Genomic DNA, 16,178 nt, shown 5'->3' on the forward strand with positions numbered 1-16,178 from the left:
TATTGCATTCACAAGAATGGGATGGACACACTTATAGACAGACCTACAACCCAAAAACATAATGCCTCCTGCCATGACTATCGCCAGCATGGAGGCATAAAAACATGTATGAAAAACATGGACTTGGTGTGCAAAGGTCTTAACAGTCAAAGTACATGGGACATGGGGCACAGCGTGACACGTTAGTTGCAGCATGCCCGCAGCAGACCGCAACCATTGTAATCGACTGAAGCTGCTACATTGACCGCTCCCTCAGGGGATGGGTCAAATGCGGAGAACAAATTTCACACACTCAGATGTGTGATAATCAGTAGAATTTAAATCTTTAATCTTTAATGGAAGCTGTGCTTGCCCACACAGGCACCAAGCTGTTCAACTCTAATTTTGCAAGACTGGTCTATTTTCCCCCACCTGCACAGGTCCGCGGCCCTCCAACAGGTAAAACCTACATAGGACTGTGTAAAAAATGAGCACTATCTGTTAAAAAATGTACCAGAGGCAATGCAGAGCAACACTGTGCGTGTTTTTACATTTCACATTAAAATAACTAAATCAAATCGATGCATCCTGTTGTTAAAGTGATCCAGCTTATTAATTCAGTACCAGTTAACATAGACTATATGCATCCAACAACCAACTGCATTAAGACTAAAGGTAGAGAAAAACTGGGGTCTTGGTTAGATATTAAAATGGTCAGTACTGACTTGAAATGTGTCCACTCCCAGCCATTGGCCTAAATATCTATTATTAATATCAATGTATTTCAAGGGAAATGGGGCTGTGTCATCTATCTATTCCACAGAAAAAGTTATGATTATGTTTTTTTTTCTTGTGAAATTAACATTCATTGAAGCCAAGATATTAATGTTTGAGAAGCAGCAAGTCAGTTTTCATTATGAGCAGTTTCACTGGAACAAACAGCTATAATGACTCATTTACACCTGTACTTGTACAGCATTATTGTTGTATTCACACCACTCAATGATTTATGCTCAAATCATTCAAACAATTCTACTAATCCAGCCATGAACTTCTATACCCGCACATTATCAGCTGACCTGAAATTACCACCGTTGAAATGAATAATTTCTATCATGACTCATTCTTTCCATCCTTCCTCCTTGTCTTCCTGTTTTTCTACTAAACAAATGTTTCCATAGGCCCCAGTCATTCACCATTTCCTCCCTGAGTCACTCAGCCCCAAATCACACACTGTCTTACCCTTATCCTTTGGGGCTATTCAAAAGCTTACGTGTTGATCCTATCTCAAGACCCATGCTCTCATTCCTTGAATCTTACTTATTTTTCCCAGTGAGCCTCTCCATCACCCATATGCCCATCTACCAGCCCCTGTTCTCCAGTGATGTACGCCCCGTTACGAGGTCTTGTTTTCTTGAGTTTGATCTAGCTCTTCTTTGAACTGAGGTCTGGGGCAGTGATGGCCTCTAGCTAATGTGGACACACTGCAGTTTGGATGGCATACTTTACCAACAGAGCATGCTAGTAATGGCCATTTTTGTCATCATTTGTCTCCAGAAAATGGCTTTTATCTTAGCTGTAAAAGGCATTCCTTCCCAGGTGTGTGTGCATACATACGAGTCTGCATATGTCTTTGTGTGTGTGTTTGCATCTGTAGGGGTTTGAATTAATACAAGGGTAGACATGCTTTTGAGTGCACTGCGTATTTTAATGATAGATTTATCTTAATCAAATCTCTATTATCCAGGCAAACTTGACCATGAGGGAGGCCCAGATACTCAATCATACACACTCGGAGACCATGCAGCAACAGAGGAGAATCTTAATCTGTTGTAGTGGTTCACAGTTTATGTCCTGTCCCCTGGAACGCCACCTGAATCGCATCCATTACATCTCCTCCCTTGGCCTGTTTGCTAAACCCCGACAACAATTCCATGATATCATTTCCATGAGCTTTAAATCATACTGCGCTGTCACGACATAGCCCCAAATGTTATTTATGTTTATCGCAATTTCTTCATTTTAGCAGTTATGAACAACAGGAAAAATAAATTTTTAAGGTAAGGCAGTCAGTTTTCTTAAAATGGAAAGGTACATAAAAAGATTTATTCAAAGATCTGACAGGGAGCAATTATGGTAATGAGGTAATGGGAAATATCTGGACCCAAAAAGTGTGTGCAGAGAAGCTGTCAAAGTTTGAAGACCTCGGACGACAAATCATTTTCTGTTAATCCTGCTGAACAAAAATGGGGAGAGTTCCCAGCTGAAACCTCTCACACCTCCTACAGCAAAAATTAGTATCTGAAAAAAAGCAAACATTGTAACTTGGCTGTGCATAAAGCAGTTAAAAACTAACAGTCTAGTTTTACTGTGGAGACCTAATAGCCTGGGTGGAATAATAAACCTGATGGATTTGGTGAGCAGGGAGAAGGATCCTACATTAGGGGCAGAGCATGGCGAAGCCTTAGGGAGAGCTGAGGAGCCAGGCTCAAAAGTGTCCTCACTGCCTCTGACGTTCTTTAACCTCTTTTGTGGCTTTGAAACCTCATGTCTTTGGCCTCCAGTCACTCTCTATTTATGCAAGAAAATAAAGAAGAGAATGCTGCCCCTCCTAAATCTGTAAACTGCAATTAAGCTAAATTCCAAGTTTATTTCCAAATGCCGTCCTTGCTCCAGACCATGTGAGAGACTTGAGTCTAAAATTATCACACTTTTGGTCAGGAGGCCAAGACGAAGCCAGCGCTAGGACTGTCTTCTCACAGGCCACTGGATCACAAAGATGCTGTGGATGGCTGAAATGATTGTAATAATAATTTGGATTGCCATAATTCAGATCAGTATAATTAAAACTCCTTTAAAACATATTTTGAAGAAGCCACTGGAGTATATGTGACTAAGAAAGTGTGACAAAGCGACACAGGGATCACAGTGTCACCAGATTACAGCCATAGATGTTGCTGCCACTTAAAAATACGATGTAATGACATCTCAATAATGATATGACTTATGTTCACTCAGCCCCTTGAAAGCCACCGGGCTTGTGCAGCGAGGCATCTTAACTAAAGGCATCATGTCGGTTTAACTGTTTTATGTTAGGCCCTCTAACCAAAGGTCTGACGTCTGGAGGCAAACAAAAAGCAGCCCACGCACCCCAGCACATCTCTCCCTCTCTCTCTTTCTCTCCCTCTCTGTCTGTCTCTCCATCATGTGTTTACACGTCGGTAGAGTAAGTGACAGGGCTGTAATCGGAAGTCTACAACCGTGTCATTTGGAAGACTGTTGTCTTTTCCTGGGAGCGTGGTGGTCAGCTGAGAAAAACAAGATTTACATCTCACAGGGAGGGGCAAAGCGTCAACCATGCATTATCCCCTATTGGCTGTGGTCAGGGATGGGCGTTCATGTGTGGGAGAGGTAGACAAAAAGATGCAGACAAATGTTCATCCATGGGAGAAATTTTTATATCAAACACTGGGGAATCTTATAACTTGAAAATACAAGGACACATATGCCACGGCCTTATATACGAGGGCCTGTGTCACAGTTCTCTTCCTATTGTCATATACTGTGTCTGTGTGAGTCACCAGTGGCTGTAAACCGAAAGGAATAAGACCAGGTGTTTGTGTGGTACTTACTGTTGATGGCGTCATTTGTCAGTCAGCCTATGTGTGAAAGTAAATGCCACCTATAAACAAAAGAGAAAGTAGAATAGGGTAAATAACGGTTCATAAAATGTCAATCTGTGGTCTTGGAAAAGGATTCGGGGTATTTCTGAGGTTATTTTGTGAACTCTATATTTTTGTTTTCCTCTTTGATTGCCTTTGATATCGGAGCAGTTTTCCACTTTCAATTGGAAATAAAAAATAACAACCAGTGCATAATTAAAACTTCCTCTATAGCACTTTTATTACTGTTTTATTTATTTCTCCACAGTGTTTACTGTTTATTCTTTCTAAAACTATGAGGAGTTTACCACCACAGGCCTTCTTTCACCTCCTGGAAAGAATTAAACAGAGAAGCTTGGATTAAGCTATAGTTCTCTTAATGTTCGTCTAAACCCGGTGACTTGCTTGAAAAACAAGAAAATTGCTACGTAAAGTGAATGTAAATGGTGAACCTTGTCATCTATTTGCAGCTTATGCAACCCTGTCACCTAGAAATTACGTTTATATGTTACTAATCTGCTTTCTTAATTACGCTGTTGTGGCAACGTAATCGCTAGTCGGATTATGTTCAGAGACAACGTTCGGGTAGCGGAACACCACTACATGTACTGCATAGGCTTTAAAAGGAGACAGACGAGGAGGGTGGCAGGCGTACAAAATGCAGGACCTTGACACCAGAACTTCGGATTCGCATCCAGACTCTAGTCTTAGGTTTAGGCAACAAAAGTACTTTGGTTAAGGTTGGGGAAATAATGTGAGTGGCTACTATATTGCCAGATTGCCTATGGCTGAAACAACTGGAATACGTTGTCATTGAACATTTTGCCAATGCGTTCAGTATCAACATTTTGGGGACTTGCCAGATACATTTATCAGCAACATTTCCTCATGTTAATAGAAAACATAATTTGCTCAGCATTACGTTTCCCTCAAAACATATTCGCTGTTTCAAATTAGTTCTATATAAAACATAATTTCGACGAGACAGAGCTGGGGCCTATCAAGTCTGCCGAAGAGCCTCACCAGGAAGCTATTTTTCAACAGTGAAGCCAAATTCATTTCAAGGTGTTGCAAGAGAGAAACCACAAATTAGGTGTGAAATGAATGAACTGGCAACACCTCAGAAAACACACACACCCACAATCAAAATAGAAAGCCTCTCAGAATTGATTAGTCATCGACAAATTGGGATTCTGCTTTTATGGCAGATGGTATTAGTCACATTTCATGCTGTCTGAAGACAAATATAAAGCATAATTCAGAAATACTGTAATGCTCAAATTAATGCACAACAGAGCCTCATAAACAGTGCATGCAGTGCTGTCTACCATCTGACATTTGTAATAACATGGCGGGAATATCAGAGCTGATGAGAGAGATATTGTAAATTCATAATCAACTTCACTGCTGTTTTTCTATTACATACTATCTCCAGGCAAATTTAAGTGTCGCCTAAATTCGTCATTGTGTGGGAATGCTATCAAAATGTTTAAACTCCATTCATGTTTTTTACTTAAGATATTTTTATTTGCATGAACTCTTTGGATGAAAAACAGCTTTTGGTTAAAAGGCAGAGAGAGTCAAATGCCCCGGCAGCGCCATGCCCTGTTTTCAGATGAATCCAGCCAGACAGACATGCTTAATCCTACACAGGTTCAAAGCTCCGCCAGTGCACATGTGGCCTCAACCTGAACAGAGTTACAGAGAATAAAAGTGAAACACCCAAAGAACAAAAGAAGTCAGCAGAGACGACTGTGAGTAATGTATTGGTGTGTGTTGTGTCTCTGAGAACTTGCAAGACTGCTTATTTTTACCAGCCATGTGTGAGTGTGAGTGCGTATTTGCACTGGTAATGTATTTCATATTTCTTTTGAGGGGGGTAAGTCAGCTCAGCAACCCTGCAGAGAAAAACAGACTCTCTTTTTGTCAATGATTGCTGACTAAGATTGGGCATCGCACCACGTTCGTTCCCATGACTCCCGCGGCTACATCACCCCCCATGAGACTCACCAAAGAGTTGCTCATCCACCAACGCAAGACGCTTACTAAGACCCAACGGTCAACACAGATTTAGAAACCTTCAAAGCCAGACAAACATACACACAGACACACTTTTATTTAATCTCAGACATGGACCAAGTAAACCCACTGCCGAGGACTCCTCACAGAGTAGCCACAAGGTATTCATCTCCTAAACAAAAGCATGACTCCAACTCTATCCATCCATTAAATGCACCATGTGAGCCTAAAGTAGACATAAATGTGCAACTTCAGCCCTTCATGATCGTACCCGCTGTAAAAGAATTCATAAACTGTTATCACAAATGTCTCAAAAGCACATGCATGTGCAAAGTGAGTATGGAAAGTTCCCAGGTTTCAGTTCGACAAAAGCTTTGGTTTGTGTCCCGTTTCATGGTCCATTTGAAAGATCCTGGACTTCTGCCAGGTCATACCTGCTGTTTTGTCTTTAGAAAAGAGCATAAATACTAACAGGAAGACAAGCAGAAGAGCTTGAGGATATGTAAATCACAGAACTGAGACATTCACGTTTTGTTTTTTTAAGCTAAAATCATGTAGAGTGATCAGGTATAAAAATGATTATGCTGTATGAAGAGTAAATCAAAAATAGAGCAGCAAAGGAGTAAATCATAAAAGGGGTTTCTCCTGCGAAGAAGACTTTAATGCATTCCCTGAAACACAAGCCAAACACTCGCACACAAAGACATAAGAAATGGTTTTGTTCATGTTCGAAAGGAGATCTTCAACATCTGTGCCACGTATTGTGTCACATACCAAAAGTTCCATATGAATTATAACCATCTTTTACAATGGAAGGTAAAACAGCCCGAACTAATAGCCTGCTTTTGCTTTTTTTTCCCAAGCCAGTATCTGGCATATGAATTTGATATCACACCTCTGTACTTCTGTGTTTTAGAGCCTGCATCTGTGTATACACACAGCTGAGCATTTGCAACTTACGTCCATTAACTTCGTGCTCTGGGACCACCCCAGCATGTTAGAGTGTGAAGGTAAACATTTCTCACTGAATTCGGCAGGGGAAAGCCCTGCTGGAGTGCGACTGCATTGTGAAGGCCAAATAGTGCTATACACAATCTAAACAGTCAATGTGAGAGCTGGGGGACTGTCAGAGTTCACGGTTCAACACAGAGACGTGGAACACAGGCGGCAAAAAAAAAAGATCAACAGGCTGTGTAGCAGCTGTACACATTTTCCACTCAGCTGATATCATGCGAAGAAGATTTGGATAACCGCTCTATTCAGAAGAGTCATTTGTTGTACTAGATTTATGATACCGCAAGGAAACCCAGTCACTCTCATTATGAAAAGAGCATGAACTGTGAAACTCATATTTCATGTTGTTGAGAGACGTTATGCCAACATCATGTTTTTTCACCACAACAGGATTATGTGACTTGACGCTTTTTTTCGCAGCACACATCCTGACATGCCATAGCAGGAAAAAACACAGGTGTAACAAATAACACCAATAATGGCTGCGGTCCATGTAGGTGTGTCAGTGTTAGGGCCTTGGATCTGTGCGTGCTGGCTTGCTGACATGGATAACTGGGTCACAACAATGGAACGGGGCCATCATTAATGTTATTAGTTCCACCTGTGCTTTTTCCACTATGATGATTTCCCCCTTGAGATGTCTGCAGCAAAAGAAGGCCTACAGTCTGAACTGAACATGCAATTTTAACCTCTTTGTCCAGTGAAGAGATAACAGTAGCAACTGAATTGCTGGTTGGTTTTATTTGTTTCATTCAGAGGCCTGTACTATGAAGCCAGTTCAACTTACCCAGGATATCTTTTTGTTATCTGGCTTGACTAACCCTAACATTGGCCGTCTGGATAACCTATACTACAAAGCTGGTTATCAACTAGGTCAGTCAACTCTGGGTTTTCCATCCAGCCACGAGCGCATTCATGTGAAAGAGGCAGGGGTGTTAATTACGAGCGACATCACCAGAACCTATACTCTATAATCTTTTTACGAATTAAGGAGAAATATTTTAAATACTATCCAAAAATACACCGTTGGCCGAGACTTGTTGTGAAATTATGTGTAGGTATCAGTATAGAGTATTTTTTGCTATTTAGTGGGATGATGACGTAACTACTCCGTCACACGAAACACTTTACAGAAATGCCACACTGTTTCTGCTGCTGAAGTCAAAGGTGGAAAAGTAGCCTAGACTGATGAGGTCTATCTGACCGAAATGTTATAATAACAGGAGCCATATAACAGCGTGTGGATTATTTTTCTGATAACATATCAGTTTTTTCCTAGTTCTCATCACACAGGTGTCTCATATTATTTTGAGCTGCAGTGATGTAATCAGAGTGTAAAATATCAACACTATCACTGTGGACGAAAATAAACTTTGCATAAGTTAAAACGATGCTATAATCATGTGTTTAGTGTGTAAACAATATCTCAGTTTGTTAGACACTCTGTTTTAAAATCACAGGAAACAGAGCCCTGAAACGATGAAATAATTCTACTGACCTGTAACAATATATAGGGTCCTCTTTTTTACCTGAGATTCCAGACCTTTGTCCATGGATACTTTTTTCTTCAGTGATCTGAAGTTAACCTGCTCCGGAGCAGGATAGCTGTTCAGCATAAGTTACCACAGAGATTTATTTAAAGAGAACCAGCTACGTAGTACTGAAAACCCAGAGTTAACCCTGAAGTTACCTCGCTAACTCCAAATCCTGCTTCATAGTACAGGCCTTTGGTCAACAATGTGTTCAAGTTGGCTGTTTCTTGGTGGGCAGGGTTATTTTTTTGGTATTGTTTTGCTCTAACTAGTCAGCAGCAAGTGACATATCCGTCACTTTAAAGTCATTGTCAGTCAACACCTAGACTCACAAGTCAGTCTTTAGACGCTTTGCTTAACTAAAGACTGATGACTTTCTCCCTGATTTTGTGTTTAGATGGGCGGATACAATTTCAGAGTTTAAAAAAAACTCCCTACGTTGCAGAACCAATAGTAAATCTGCAGGGCGGTCCTTCGGTGGCTCGCTGAACTGTTGTGCTTGTAAACATAGTCCCACTAGAAACACATGTAGCGGTACAAAATGGCTCAGTCGTGCTCGCAGAAAACGCCGTCAAAGTTAGTGGACGTTTGTTGCGTTTGCGGTGACACATTCTCGCCAACTAAAAGAAACAAACATAATCTTTTACAAGGCCATGACCCATCCATCTGGCCGGACTATAACGTTAGAGGGAATCGCCTTGTTGTTTACAAATACTTCCAGGTAGAAAACCAGCAGAGCTTTTAGCTATATACAGTCAGGTCCATAATTATTTGGACAATGATACAGTTGTCGTCATTTTGGCTCTGTACACCACCACAATGGGTTTTAAATGAAACAATGAATACCTGCTTAAAGTGCAGACTCTCAGCTTTCATTTAAGGCTTTTTTCAAAAATGTAGTATGAACCGTGTAGGAATTACAACCATTTCTTCACACAGTCCCCCGACTTTAAGGGCTCATAAGTATTTGGACAAACTAACATAATCATCAATTAAACAGTCAGTTTTAATACTTGGTTGCAAATCCTTTACAGTCAATGACTGCCTGAAGTGTTGGACACATAGGCATCATCAGATGCTGGGTTTCTTCCCTGGTGATGCTCTGCCAGCCCTTTACTGCAGCCGTCTGCACTTCCTGCTTGTGTTTTGGGTGTTTTGCCCTCAGTTTTGGCTTCAGCAAGAGAAACGCATGTTCAATTGGATTCAGGTCAGATGATATGACTTGGCCATTGCAGAACATTCCACTTCTTTGCCTTAAAAATGTCTTTGGTTGCTTTTGCAGTATGCTTCAGGTCAATGTCCATCTGCACTGTGAAGCATCGTCCAATGAGTTTTGAAGCATTTGGTTGAATCTGAGCAGATAATGTAGCCCCAAACACTTCAGCTTTCATCCTGATGCTACAGGCTTTTTAGATGGTTTTTGACAAACTTTAATCTGGCCTTCCATTTTTAAGGCTAACCAATGGTTTGCATCTTGTGATAAACCCTCTGTATTTATTCTAGTGAAGTCTTGTCTTGCTTACAAGAGCAGCAGGATGAAAGCTGAAGTGTTTGGGGCACCATTATCTGTTCAGATTCAACTAAATGCTTCAAAACTCATTGGACGATGCTTCACAGTGCAGTTGGACAATGACCTGAAGCATACTGCAAAAGCAACTAAAGACATTTTTAAGACAAAGAAAAGGAATGTTCTGCAATGGCCAAGTCATATCATCTGACCTGAATCCAACTGAGCATGCGTTTCTCTTGCTGAAGCCAAAACTGAGGGCAAAACACCCAAAACACAAGCAGGAAGTGCAGACGGCTACAGTAAAGGGCTGGCAGAGCATCACCAGGGAAGAAACCCAGCATCTGATGATGCCTATGTGTCCAACACTTCAGGCAGTCATTGACTGTAAAGGATTTGCAACCAAGTATTGAAACTGACTGTTTAATTAATGATTATGTTAGTTTGTCCAAATACTTATGAGCCCTTAAAGTCGGGGGACTGTGTGAAGAAATGGTTGTAATTCCTACACGGTTCATACTACATTTTTGAAAAAAGCCTTAAATGAAAGCTGAGAGTCTGCACTTTAAGCAGGTATTCATTGTTTCATTTAAAACCCATTGTGGTGGTGTACAGAGCCAAAATGACGACAACTGTATCATTGTCCAAATAATTATGGACCTGACTGTATATAGCCTATATATCACATTTTTCACATCACTGTATCACCGTTTGGACTAATCCGATGTTTGTAAAGTCTATAAACACAATGATTGAACAAACATTACTATTTCTGTGTGCACGTTTAGCTGGGCTAACTGTTAGCTGTTAGCCCTGTTAGCCGTTAGCAGTGTCTGTAATAGGTAATAACTCATTAAACAGTCCGTGAAAAAAATATCTTTTCCAGCGGATATCTTAGTTACAACATGATTGAGCTAGCAAAGCAGTTTTGTGTTGCTATGTTTGGTATTTATTCAGTTTTAGGAAATCACGATGTCTAGAAAGCATCAGGATGCAGCTGACAGGGACAGCTAACAGCAGCAGCAAAGCTAACAGGACAGCATCTGTTAAAAGCCTCCCGTTATCGGATACGACATAAAACTACTCCAGTTAGCTCAATAATGTTGTAACTAAGACATCCGCTGGAAAAAATATTTTCTTCACGGATGAGCACACGTTTGATAAAACGGAGTTAAATCTCTCGGCATCCATTTTGTGTGTTTGTTTCCTTGTGGACGAGAAAAGGGGGAGCGTCCTTTTCAAAAATGCAAGAGCCGTTGCTTTGTTGCCGGCCGTTTTCGCCGGTGTGTTAAACACACTTTAGAATGAAGTGTCCCCAGACTATCAGAAGGCGGAGATCTCTGATTGTCTGGTGGCGAGACTAGTCAACACCAAGGCTATGGTAGCAGTTTCAAGAAGCAGTTTCACACTAATGAACAACAAGACAATTTAAGAATTGTTATTTGTGTTTCTCCAACAAGAGAAAGCATCCATCAGTGGACACAACAGATCATTTTTCACAACAGACATTATGACTTGTTATAGCAAGAAAAGCCAAAGCAAAATAAATTTTGTCAGCAGTAGCTCAGCACCATCAAGTGCCCCAGTGAGCCATGCTAGTGAGCCAGCATGCACATTAGCAGGACCCTGGACACAGCTCACCTAAATGGAACACAGTTGTTTTTACTCCTATCAATCACACCTGTGCTTTTCCTGCTATAACATACCATATATGGTGCCTACTTGAATCACTGAGCAAATCTGAGATGTGGGTGATGATTCAGAGGTCTAAAACCATTATTACAGCACATAAGGCAAGTAAAATAACCATTTTAGGTTACGGTAAGGCTAAAATTATACTGAATTTTATCCTCTTCTCATGTCCGCCTGGGTCTGCACAGATGTCCACATGCAGCCCAAAATGTAAGACTGCATTTGTGCACGGGTGGACATGTCTGCCTACGCAGACACATAATGCTGTATAAACAGAACTACACATGTGTCCACTGTCTGGCCTACTTTCCACATACATCTCCATTTTTAAGAGTACATCAAGGCCTTAAGGATTAGGTCAGTGGTTATGAACCTTACTGACCAGCTTTTTATGACCCGTATTTGAGTTTATTTTTAGACGGCAACTTCTACAGGCTCTAGTAATTATGACGGGAGCAAAGGTTGAAGTCAGGTGATGAAGTGTAAGCGACAAAATCTGCGTAGGGACAAAGGTTGTGGTGGACGGATGGGTCAGACAATTCTGGGTCATATAAGAGGGTAGGAACAAACAACCTTTGTGGTTGCATGGGTTGGAGGACTTCCTGTTTCTGACTTACAATCTTTAACAGTCAACCAATGTGTACTTGTGACACCTGTTCATAAATTTGCCTTTACGTTCTGAGCAATTCAACTAAAAAGTGATGTTCTCTTTCCTCAGTACGACCCCTAAGATTTATTTCGTGTCCCCTTGGGGGGTTTTTTTCTGAGTGAGATGAGAAGAATGACAGAGGTTCCCAGTTTTTATACACATAAGTCCCCCTACAAAAGCCCATTACTTTTTTTTACATTTCTGTTTCAACAAATGAGTTACATCACAATCATCAGTGAAATGCATAAGTGTTTGCAGAATACAAGAATAGCTATTTTGCCCTGCTGCAAGTCTTTATCCTATAAGCTAATGACCTCCTGGCTTTAGCTCCGTACTTGCTGTACAGACATGAGAGTGGTTCCAATGTTCTAATTTAACTCTTGCAAAAAAAGCTTAAAGGCATATTTCCCAAAGTGTGCAACTGTTTCATTAAAAAACAATACATATGTCTGGGTAAGGTTTAAATGAGGACAGCATTAACTCACTTGCTGGCATCATTTAGCAAGTGAATCAGGGTCGTTCAAGAGAGAGGCACACCCTGTGTAAACTCCACGTCTTCACCACAATGGCTCACTGTCAGCCCCCCAGCTGGTGAAAGTACAGTATGTCTCTTTCAAATAATTAACCTGGAGGATGTTTCAGGTCAATGTTTCATCTCTAATGTGGAGTGATTCATTAAAAAGGTATCAGCTCTGTGTTACTCTGTCCCAAAAGACTGTCTGACTGTCTATATACTGTTTCCTTATGTATGTGCAGCATCTTTATTCAGGTTCCAACAGCCAGTACAAAAACAAACTGGAATGGAAAAAGGAAAACAGTGGTACAAAGACAGAGGAATGGGATTAAAGCATTGATTGGACAAATAAACCAGTAGAGCCAACAGATGAAAGAAAACTGTTTTGTCACTTCCTCACTGAGTAAATAAACAACCACACCAGATGTCCCCTATTCTCATTCACCCTGCCAGATTTTCGGTCCCACCCTCCCTCTGTTCTCTCATCCAGTGCAGAAAGCAGAACCTGCAGAATCTGTGCCTTTCCCAGTTAAATACACCATCAAAAACAAATGTCTGCTCGTCGTCACCACGAGCAATGATGAATCACACATAACAACATGCATGCAAAGGCATATGTCCCAACAACTTTATCACACTATTAACAAACATCTCACCCAAGGAAAGCCAGATACTTTTGACTCACGAGGAATGGTTACAGTTAACCTTCAAATCAACCACCAGTGACTCATCACTGTCTGGAGAATTGCAGGCTCTTAATGGCCTACTGTTTTTTTTATCAGCATGATTTAGCAATGACCTTTCTGTAACACTAGCACCCCATGTGGACCAATAAAATCAGATGCATAGACTTTTGATGCCATCAATGACTTGTTGCAATATCCTTTCTGGAAACCGTCACACACCCATTTCATTATACCTTTAATTCAGACATTCTGATGTCTTCTTGCACATATTCGCTGCACGTCTGTTTCTGTGTGTTTCTACTTATTGCGCAGAGCAAAAACAGACGGAAGTCTAAACAGTGCCAGGGTTTCATTCGCTAATATGTTCTGAGTTTTTTATGTTCCTCTGGAGCTCCCAACACCTTTCAAGTGTCCATGACACCTTCACTTGCCATATACGTAAGCTGACAGGCCTCACAGCACATACATCTCTCAGCCCCCCCAAGGGCCGTGGCTGCATCTCATGAGCTTTCGGGCTCTCAGTCCAGATAACACAAACCATCAAAACACTCCAGTCCACAAACCCAGACTCCAGCCCTTTGGCTATGCTTTGGTTAACCTCTCTATCACGCTCAAGCCTCCAGGCCCTGCTGTTGTCCAGACACAAACACACAACCCACACAGCCAAAATCATACACACAGAGTAAAAACCAGACTGCAGTGCTGCTCCAGCCGGTCGCAGACCAGAACAAAAATACTGATGTTTTCTATTCGTCACTGGTTAGTCCCTCGATGTCATTGTCCATCTATCTCTGTAGTTACCATTTCCCAAGACATAATTAAACACCCATGCATCTTAACAGGTGTGTGATACCGCTTTACGCTCATCTCCCGAACAGCTGAGCTCTCCATAAGAGCCAGAGAATCCAGTGGAGATCTTGTGTCTGTCAGACAAATAGCAAAACAGATGAATCTCTGAGGGCACATGAGAATGAAAAGTTATTTCCTGAACAAAAAACACACACAAAAAAAAACATTATAGTTATCTGGTGCCAAAAAAAATGTCTGTACCCATAAATATGTGCCCATGCTAACCAAGAAGTGGGTCGGAAAGTAACTTTTCTATGAATGAGCAACAGTTTGGCTGGACTGCATAATTACTAAACACACAGGACATTATCTATCATCCTCTCCAAGTCTCTGAGTCACAACAGGCAGTAAAGCCTCTACACAGAGAGAAAAACATGTTGAGCAAAAGGTTAAGCCCAAGATAGCTCTTATATAATAGCACCCCATACAGAGGCATATAGTATCCATATACAGTATCCATACACACAAACACATTACACATGCAATATTCATGCTATTAAACAGATGTGCATTCAGCTATCACATGTGGTTTTAAGAAATCATTTTCCTCTTATCCAGGCTGTCAGGCATGTGGTCCTAGGTTTGAAAGCCCTCCAAAACCTGCATGAAGTCGGTCTGACAGCTCCCAGAAAACAAAGGACTTTTCAGAACAAGAGGGAGGAGAGTCAATACCGATTGGCAGCCAGCCCAGGGCATATCCATCATGCTATCTGCTGAGAGGGCCCAAGCCATCAGTCGTAAAATCTTTTTTGCTGGTTGTTTGAAAGTCACGTCCTGTTGGACGGCTATCTCGCTGGTTTCACCACTCACATCATACCCAAACCGCACTGATCCCTATTTGAATATCTACAGGGAAGTCGATAATCATTCCAAGACAGATCATCTTTAGCGCATACGTAATGTAGCCAGTCGTGGCATGCTTCACTGGCCTCTCCACAGCTCTCTCTTTCAGAAGTGTGTTCCTGTCTCACATTCTTAAATCTCCTGTGTGACCTTTATCCTCCCTGCTCTCTTTTATTTCCACCGCTCCATCAGCTGTGTTGATTAGCCGTTCCACAACAGGGCTGTTAGAGAGTCTAGACTACTGTAGACTGAGGTGGGAGTGCATACACACCCCGCAACCACACTCGCACTAATGTGTAATCTCTGAGTGTGTTGTGCCCCGAGCAGCTACACTGGGCGAGTTTTGTCTGGGTGGCTGTGGTATTCCACCGCTGTGTGTCATTACGGCAAAGCTAATACCACTCTGCACACCCTCAGTGTCCCACCATAAGTATTTGTATACATACACACATGCATGCAAATACTCCTCAGACCACAAGCTTGCATTTACATTGAGCTCATGCATCTTGTTAGGGTGAGGACAGCTTTGAACTTCATGACCTCATGCTACCATGCGAGCCACCAACACACATATTACTATACTTGTGAGGACCATTTTTACATAACTCAGTTCACTAACCCTCAATTCTAACCGAAACTTCACAACTACAGCAGATTTCAAACCTTTGCTCTCACCTTAAACTAAACCTAATTCTAATCTTTAACCTAAAACCAAGCCTTAACCTTCAAACAGCTGCTGAGAAAACAAAGACTGGCTGAAATCCTCACTTTTCAAAAATAACCCATTCTCCCAAAACCTACAAATATTCCTAACAGACGCAGATGTATGAGAGAACTCGCACACACACACACACACACACACCATCTCAAATTATTCAAACTAATATGACCCTGGAGACCCTGAACCACTATTACTCAGGCAGAGCGATGTTATCTGAAATCCATAAAGTGCTCCTTGTTAGCACCCAATCGACTCCTCATTTATGGACCCAGGGAAAAGGAAAAACACCTCTCTGGGCTTTGAGCAGACGAGCAATGAATGCAGACCTTTAGAGAGCTCAATTTATTACCCTTAAGGCTAAGTGGAGGGCTGAGCGGAGAGCAAAATGTGAAGTGATGGCGAAGGGAGGCATGAGAAGTGAAAATGAGCCGTGGCTGAAGGCTGAAATATGGGGTTTGTGTTGTGGGATGGTGTCATTATCAAACAGAAACACTCTAATGCATGCGAGCGC

At 41.5% G+C, this 16,178-nt stretch overlaps 1 protein-coding gene across 1 annotated transcript in view; it reads right to left on the reverse strand.

Annotated features, from left to right (window-relative positions):
* The window catches only part of znf469 (zinc finger protein 469), a 241,555-nt gene that overhangs the window by 86,444 nt on the left and 138,933 nt on the right, over positions 1–16,178 (reverse strand). The window contains exon 4 of the mRNA XM_033635176.2: positions 3,612–3,661. The gene's annotated coding sequence lies outside the window, so the exon portion shown is untranslated. The remainder of the gene's footprint in view (positions 1–3,611; positions 3,662–16,178) is intronic.

This window comes from Epinephelus lanceolatus, chromosome 5 (assembly GCF_041903045.1).
Source record: "Epinephelus lanceolatus isolate andai-2023 chromosome 5, ASM4190304v1, whole genome shotgun sequence".
Taxonomy (NCBI): Eukaryota; Metazoa; Chordata; class Actinopteri; order Perciformes; family Serranidae; genus Epinephelus; species Epinephelus lanceolatus.